The sequence below is a fragment of the Rattus rattus genome, chromosome 5 (assembly GCF_011064425.1).
Source record: "Rattus rattus isolate New Zealand chromosome 5, Rrattus_CSIRO_v1, whole genome shotgun sequence".
NCBI lineage: Eukaryota > Metazoa > Chordata > Mammalia > Rodentia > Muridae > Rattus > Rattus rattus.
In genome coordinates this window covers 11,053,413-11,061,537 of record NC_046158.1, presented here as the reverse complement: position 1 = coordinate 11,061,537, position 8,125 = coordinate 11,053,413, and the positions used below count along the sequence as shown (strand labels likewise).

The window sequence follows — 8,125 nt, the reverse complement described above, 5'->3', positions numbered from 1 at the left end:
ACCATCTGGGTCAGGGCACTAGAAATTTGTCACAGTTGTGCTTGTCTATCATGCACATAGCCCTGGGTTTGATCTCAGCGCAGCATAAAGCTGGCACAGGTTTATAATCCTACACCTAGACACAACCAGAGAATCAGGCAGGTCATCCTTAACTACATAATGAGTTCAGGATCACCCTGGAATACAAGCCTGCATAAAACACACACAAAGTGCCAATCCTGGTTTGGTTCTCAGACCTCACATGGTGGCTCAGAACCAGGCACTCTGGTAATGTTAACACATATATGTAAGCAAAATACTCACCAAATAAATGTTTTTTAATTAAAAAAAAAAAAAAAGCAATTATCAGTGATCCAGGAATGGTGTTGTGGAAGTAGGAGGAACAGGAGTCCAAGTTCATAGTTATCTTTGACAAGTTCTAGGAGATCTTGCCACAGATCTGAGTCTTGGCAGATGGTACAGAACTAAGCAATAAAGGTTTTGAGGACTGTCTTCAAGTCCCCCAGGCCTCTCCCCAACAAACCCCTTGCTCTTTGTCCAAATCCTAGGTAACTCAGCCCATTCTTCAACGGTCTTATGTCCTCTTTCTCCTGGCCACCTGTCATGGCTGCTGCCCCAGGCCTACTGGTTTGCATAGTAAGAATGTTTGCAAAGTATTTCCCCATAGCCCAAATTCAGCACCCTACCACTGGATATGCCAAAAGAAATGCCCAAAGGAACATGGGACAAGTCCCTTCCATGTGCTAGATCTGGCTCTTCAGGATCCCCAGGACTGGGGAAGTGAGCAGAAGGAATTGTTGAGATAGTGATCTTCACAATGTATTATGTAATCCCTTCCCAGCTGGAGACAACAGGTCCCCTCCTCCAAAAACTACAGGCTCCTATGTGGACACAGAGATACCACACAGAGCACTCTGATGAAAGATGGGCTGCCCAGCCTCCCAGGTCAGCCTTCCTACAGAAGCCCAGCAGCAGTCGTGGCGCTCGTGTATTATTCAAGGGAGAACTCATCCATTCTCCCTCTACTCACCGGCTTGGCTAAGGCACGGAGACTCGGTTTCTGCCCATCTGGTACCATTCTTTACCTTGTCCAGTCTCAGTCTCTGCTTCACAGAACGTGCTGTCCCCTCCCTGCCTGCCCATAGAAAGGTGCGTGTTTACACAGTGCCTGCTATTTATGCTGGGGATGCAGCAGGTGAGGCTCCTTGGCTGGCAGATCCTGTGTTCCTATGGTGGGCCAGACGAGGCTCTGAAGACTCTTAATTAAAACAACTTAGCTGCTGCTAACTTCTCCTTCTTCTCCTTCTACTTCTCCTTCTCCTTCTCCTTCTTCTTCTTCTTCTCCTTCTTCTCCTTCTTCTCCTTCTTCTTCCTCTTCCTCTTCCTGTTCTTGTTCTTCTTGTTCTTGTTCTTCTTCCTCTTCCTCCTCTTCCTCTTCCTCTTCTTCCTCTTCCTCTTCTTCCTCCTCCTCTTCTCCTCCTTCTTCTCCTTCTCCTTCTTCTCCTTCTTCCTCTTCCTTCCTCTTCTCCTTCTCCTTCTTCTCCTTCTCCTTCTTCTCCTTCTTCCTCTTCCTCTTCTCCTTCTTGTTCTTGTTCTTCTTGTTCTTGTTCTTCTTCTTCTTGTTCTTCTTTTTCTTCTCCTTCTTCTCCTTCTTCCTCTTCCTCTTCTTGTTCTCCTTGTTCTCCTCCTTCTCCTCTTTCTCCTTCTCCTCCTTCTCCTCCTCCTCCTCCTCTTCCTCCTCCTTCTTCTTTTTCTTCTTCTTCTTCTCCTCCTCCTCCTTCTGGAAAACACCAAACAGCAGCAGATGACGCTGGTGCAGCAGAGGATGGAGGGGGAGAGGGGTGTCGGGATTAGGAGGCCTTGGCAGCTTCCGCAGAGAATTCAGCAGCAGTCTTAGGAGCCATGGTCATGGGCTGAAGACAAGGAGTAAATCCCTGTCACCAAGCATGGTTAAAGACAGGAAGATCAAGTCCTGTCCTCCCTGCCCATTAAAGAGTCTGAGGTGATTGACTTTTTCCTGGGCACATCCCTAAAGGATGAGGGTCTGAAGATCATGCCAGTGCAAACGCAGACTTGGGCTGGCCAGTGGACCAGGTTCAAATCTTTTGTAGCCATTGAAGACAATAGTGGTCACACTGATCTTGGTGTTAAGTGCTCCAAGGACCCACTGCCGTCCAAGGGGCCATCATCCTGGCCAAGCTTTCCATTGTCCCTGTATGGAGAGGCTACTGGGGGAACAAGATTGGCAAGCCCCACACTGTGCCATGCAAGGTGACAGGCCGCTGTGGCTCTGTGCTGGTGCATCTCATCCCTGCACTCAGAGATACTGGCATTGTCTCTGCTCCTGTGCCCAAGAGGCTACTGATGATGGCCGGTATTGATGACTGCTACACTTCAGACAGAGGCTGCACTGCCACCCTGGGCAACTTTGCCAAGGCCACCTTTGGTGCCATCTCCAAAACCTGCAGCTACGGGGACCCTGGCCTCTGGAAAGAGACTGTGCTCACCAAGTCTCCTTATCAGGAATTCACTGATCATCTTGTGAAAACCCACACCCGAGTCTCTGTCCAGAGGATCCAAGCTCCAGCTGTGGCTACCACATAAGGGTTTTTATACCAGAAAAACAAATGAATTAAGTCTTTTAAAAATATTAACCGTTCCAGGGAGAAAAGGAATCTACAGAGGGGTTCCTGAGAGCTCTCTCAGAACCTCTATTGGCCAAGAGAACCATGGTAAAGTCCCCAAGGTCATACTACACATGACCCCTACGGCAAACCTACCTTCACACTGGACCCCCTACTCCAGACCCTAGCCCACAAAGCTTGATGAGTAAGATCCAAGCAACCTCAGCTTGCAGCACTACTCACATCCTTAGGGACACCTTCCTGTCCGTATGGTTTTCAAGGACAGAACAAGCCAGATGGATGCCCCAGAGCCGGTCAGCTCCCCACCCCAGTTGGTCTGAATGTGGCAGGTCCGGGATCCACATAGGAACCAGAGAGCCTGCAGTCAGAAAAGAGCCAGCCCTGGCAAGACGGCTGCCACAACCAGGTACTGGTTTCTGCCCCAGCACCAAGAATTCACTGGAGGAGGTGGCTGACAGGAACATGGCCCTCCTTCCCATGTCCTCCCCACCCTCTGCCCTGGCAAGCACCCTGGGGAAACATGCCCTGTGTGGTGTCAGTGTACATGTTATGTTGGCATTAACTATGTTAAACAAGCTGAGAAGGGTCTCCCTGCAAAAGGGCATCAATTAAATGTTCCTGCTGGCTGGCCCTGAACAGGACAGAGTCCCAATGCTGCAAATTTTATGAAGAGGATACTGCAGTACCTGGAGCCAGCCACTAGAAGGTGCGAATAAGCCGCTGTCCAGCTCAGAGCAGGTCTTTGTGAGTTGGCTGGTTGTGTAGCGTGAGTGTGCATTACTGTGCAAGCATATATGTAGATGTACATATGTCTGTGTACATGGATGCATTTATATGGGAGTATGCGGTGTGCCACCTGTGTCTGTAGGCATACCAGTCATCACTGGTATGTATGTGCTGCACATAAATGCATGAGCAGGTGTGCAGGTGTGCAGGTATGGGTGTGACCCTGGGACCCCAAGGCTTGGCATGGCTACCTCTAATCAGCAGATACTCTGCAGGGCTCAGAGTTGGAGCTGTCTGGAAACAGTGCCAGCCTGCAGGATGGGTTAGAGCACTGAGGAGCAGCACCACCAGAGGAGGGGGCTGGGAATGGGCTATGAAGGATAAAGCTGTGTTTTCCAGGCAGCAAGTGAAGGGCATAGAAGGGCATGCTTCCATGCTCCCCTGTGGTGTGCTGAGGGGATCCAGTCTGAGAAGTGTATCTCTAGTCCAACAGTAGGAGAGAGAGGAGACAAAGCCAGTACCGGGTCCTCTGATCCAGCTTCTAAAGAGTCCCTTTTCTTCCCCCTAAGGCCTCCCTGAGCTGCCTCAACACCAGCCATTGTGGCCGACCACTGTTAGTGTCCTGGGATAGCTACAGCTCCAGGAATGGAGTATGTGGCTCGAAACAACAGGAATGCTTTCCCACATGTGCAGGGGGGACAGTAGTCAGCATCAAGTTCCCAGTAGGACTGGCCATTCCAGGCCCCTCCCAGCTTCCAATGGCTCTCATGTCCTGGATGTCCTTAATTTTGGCTCAAATAGCTGGCTTATTCCCGATGAGTCTGTGTTCTCTCCTCTTATAAGGAAACCCATTGCTGGATTTAGTACCAAACTCTAGACCAAGCTCATCTGAGATCTGAGACCAGTGGACCTGGAAAGACCCACTCCTGCAAAGCCACATCCTCAGGTTCCAAGTGGGCATGAGTGCGGGGACCTTCAACGTGCAGCACTAACGGAGAGGCCTTGTGCATTTACTAGCACAGGACTGTGTTGTTGTCCCTTGTCCAGCCTATGCCACCCCATCCTGCACACACAAGCCCCTCAGTGACATTTGGGCTCGATTTTGACCTCAGTTCCTCGAGAGGTCAGTCCCAAGGATCCGGTGCCCGAGGTGGATAGGAACCGGGCGAAAAGAACCCCCTCCCCCAAGCCACAGCATCAGGAGTTGGGAAATGTGAGTGATCCCCAAGGTTAATTAATTATTACATTAAAATGCACCCGTTAAGGGGCCGCAAACAGGAAGTATTAATCACCATCTCCTCAGACTGACAGGCGCATTTCCCTAAGTTCTGCTGCTGCTGACTTAACCAAATGTTAATCTCCCCGCGCTGCCATTTCCCATGAAGTCACAGCTCATGAATATTCCGACATCGCAATTTGCTTTTTATAAGGACAGACTTATTATTTCATTTTTAAGTTTACTGTCATGAATAGTAATTTCCCAGCTCCCAAAATAATGAGATAGCAGACACCATTCCAGTCATCTGGGAGCGGGGCCCTCAACTGTGCTGCAGGGTTCTGTCTCTTCCTCAAGGAAACAAGGGGACACCAGGTCATCTTGCTACTCTGTCACCTTAAGGGAATATCAGTTATAGAACCAAGAGTCCTCCACCCCCTGCCCAACACAGGGGATTCTGTCCACTCTTAGGCTCCCAGACCTTGACAGCCACTCTGTGTCTCTTGCTTCTGTGACTGGAGTGAAAGGATGGGAAGCTTGACCCAGACCAGCACAGACCCTGAATTCAAGTCCCAGCTGTGGTGTAGGCTAGACCTATGCAACCCTTCACCTCCACAGGCTTTCTGTCTGGAAATGCGAACCAAGACTGGACCCCTAGCTGGACTTTCTGCATCTTCTGTGTCTCTGAAACAAAAGTCAAAGACCAGGGGTCTGGCCTGATGTCAGTCTTCCGTTTTGCGCTAGGAGAAATGGCGGTACCTTGGAACTGGATGAAGTCGTAGAGCCTACTGCAGCCTCTCTGGAGCAGCTTCCCGGGGCTATTTCTACTGTTTAAGGCAATTATAGGCTGGCCCAAGTGCCCAATAAACCATAGCAATTCACTAAATTCACAGTAAGTGAAAAAAAAAAAATCAGATTTCTCGAGGCTATTCCCTGATTGTTCTTGTGGGAAGGGACATGTTCCAAAATGCCTCCTCTCAAAAAGACCCCACCCCTCCAGGCATTATCCCCTTGGGGCTGCTGCTTTATCCCAGGGGAAAACCTCCTTTCCCAACCTTCAAAGGTTCCATTTGCTACCAGATGCTCACCTGTGCGACCAGACGCTGCCCCTCACCTGCCCCACGACTCACTTGGGGCAGTATCTACAACAGAGCCTACGGGCTCAGAGTAAGGCCCATTCCCTCCCCAGACTCCGCCTTCACAGACATCTGGAACCCCACGTGGCCTGCCTCTTCAGGTCCTCCTGGGACCCTTTCCCCAGTATGCCTGTGTGTCTGTGGGTGGTCACCATATTTGCCCTTGGCTGTTTAGAAAGGATAGATGAGGGGCTGGGGATTTAGCATGAAGGTGAAAAGCTTGCCTAGTAAGCTCAAGATGCTGAGTTTTGTCCTCAACACTGAGAAGGGAAGACTACAGGGGAGGCCATGACAGAGACCAACCCTCTGTGAAGGCCTAAGAGAGCAGCTCCCTGTGGAATGTGTCAGGACAATAGCACAGAGGTTACGTAGAAAACAAGGTTCCTCCCCGAGCATGCTGACAGACCTGTGATCCCCACACTTGGGGGTCAGAAACAGAAAGATTGCTGTGATTTCCAGGAGGATTACTGCAATTTCCAGGCCAGCCTGGTCTATGTAGTAAATTCCAAGCCAGTTGAGGCTACCTGTCTCAAAACGAAAGAGAGAAATGGAGGAGAAGGAAAAAAGAAGAGGGGTGGGATTGGTACCCTGTGGACCCACGGTGCCCCTCTGCTGGGAATCAGAGTATGGTCCAACAGGTTTGAGGTGCCAAGTACCTGGTCAACCTCAGGGACACCAAACAGTAGGCAGTTCTGTCTGTGCATGTCAGAGGGCTATACCCATGGAATTTATCGAATTGGGATCAAAGTTTTACTGTCACCAGGGTCTTTAACCATCCTGGACCCATGCCTGGGATCTGAGAGCATGAGGCCTGGTTTGCTAGAAGGCTACGTGCTCTCCACTGAAATGCTGGTTTGACACAGCAGCACCGTGGAGAGGATCCTTAGTGGGGTGAGGCTATTGCACATGCAGTAAGCAGTCTTTAGCATCTTGATTCCTGGACACTAATGAACAGTAATGGGCACTAACCTTCGGTAGCACACCCTTGGTCTCCCTTTGACAGGATGACAAGCTCTCCTGGGGTCCCACCACCCTGGATGGGAAGTCTCGGGCCGGGTGTTATAGACAAGCAAAGAGCAGAAGGCAAAGTTTCCTCACTTCCAGTCCCAGCCTCTTCTGGACCCTGAATGCCCGCCTCCCAGGAAACTCCTTAGAACATGGAGAGAGCCAAGAAGCCCAAAGATGAGAACCACCTTCTCCAGGATACTGCGCTACAGCAGAAGATGAGACCCAGGCTTCCGGAGCCCCCCCCAACTGGGGACTATCTGTGGGCCACCAGCATATTCCTTCCCTCTACTGGGCTGGGGTCTTGGCTGTGCATGGCCCCAGGAGGTTCACCTTCTGTCATCATCAAGGGAGCTGTGCGCATACCTAGTTGTAGGGACAAAGTTCTGAGGAATCCTGGGACGTTTCACAGAGCATTTGCTCTGCTCTTGCCACTGACAAGAAGAGGCAGAGCCCAGAGAGAAATAGACCTCCATTTCCCAGGCAAATCCTCCTTCCAAATCCATCCCCACTCCCTCACACCTTCATGCCCTATTTTTTGTTTGTTTGGTTTGGTTTTGTTTTGGTTTTGGTTTGGGGTTTGGGTTTTGAGACAAAGCTTCTCTATGTATTTTGGAACCGGCTCTGTAGACCAGGCTGGCCTCGAACTCAAAGAATTCCCCGCCTCTGCCTTCTGAGTGCTGGGATTAAAGGTCTGTGCCGCCACTGCTCAGCCTCATGCCCTCTTTTTAAAAGACTTATTTGTCTTTTGGGATTTTATCTATGACTTTTTTGCTTGTGCACATGAATGTGTGTGTGTGTGTGCGTGTGTGTATGTGTGTGTGTGTGTGCACACGTGTGCATGCATGAGTGCGTGCATGTCTACTATGTGTGTGCCTGGTCCCCATGGAGACCAGGCGGGGGTATCCTGGAACTGTAGTTAAGGGTGTCTGCGAGCAGCCGTGTGGGTGCTAGTAATTGAAGCTGGCCTTCTGAAAGAGCAGCAATGGCTCCTAACCCGTGATTCATCTCCCCCTCCCCCCACCCCAGAAGTGGCCTTTCTTGCGGCTCTCAGGCAGGACTGCGTGTTCATGGTCTGATCCAGGGGATCTCTGGTGAGGCAATTGTCACTCTAAGTGACACGTAAAGGAAGAGGATGGTCACGGCTTCCACAACATCGTCCTACTCCTGTTAGGTGATCCAGGGCACAGAGGCCGCTGCCTGTGGTATGAGCTATGACTTCTAGCTCAGCACTAATGCATAGGAAGATTCAGTGGCTGGTATTCCGCGCCCGGATGCAGGAAGAACCCCGCGCCACTTCTGGGAACACAAGACATTTAAGTGACTTCCTTGATGAATATTTCATGATTTACATTAATGGCTTTCTGGTGTTTTTCATAACAAAACTCTCCACATTA

At 50.4% G+C, this 8,125-nt stretch overlaps 1 pseudogene; it reads left to right on the top strand.

The window, feature by feature from the left end:
• Nucleotides 1-1,186: 1,186 nt before the first annotated feature.
• Nucleotides 1,187-2,607, top strand: LOC116900015 (annotated as a pseudogene).
• Nucleotides 2,608-8,125: the final 5,518 nt, after the last annotated feature.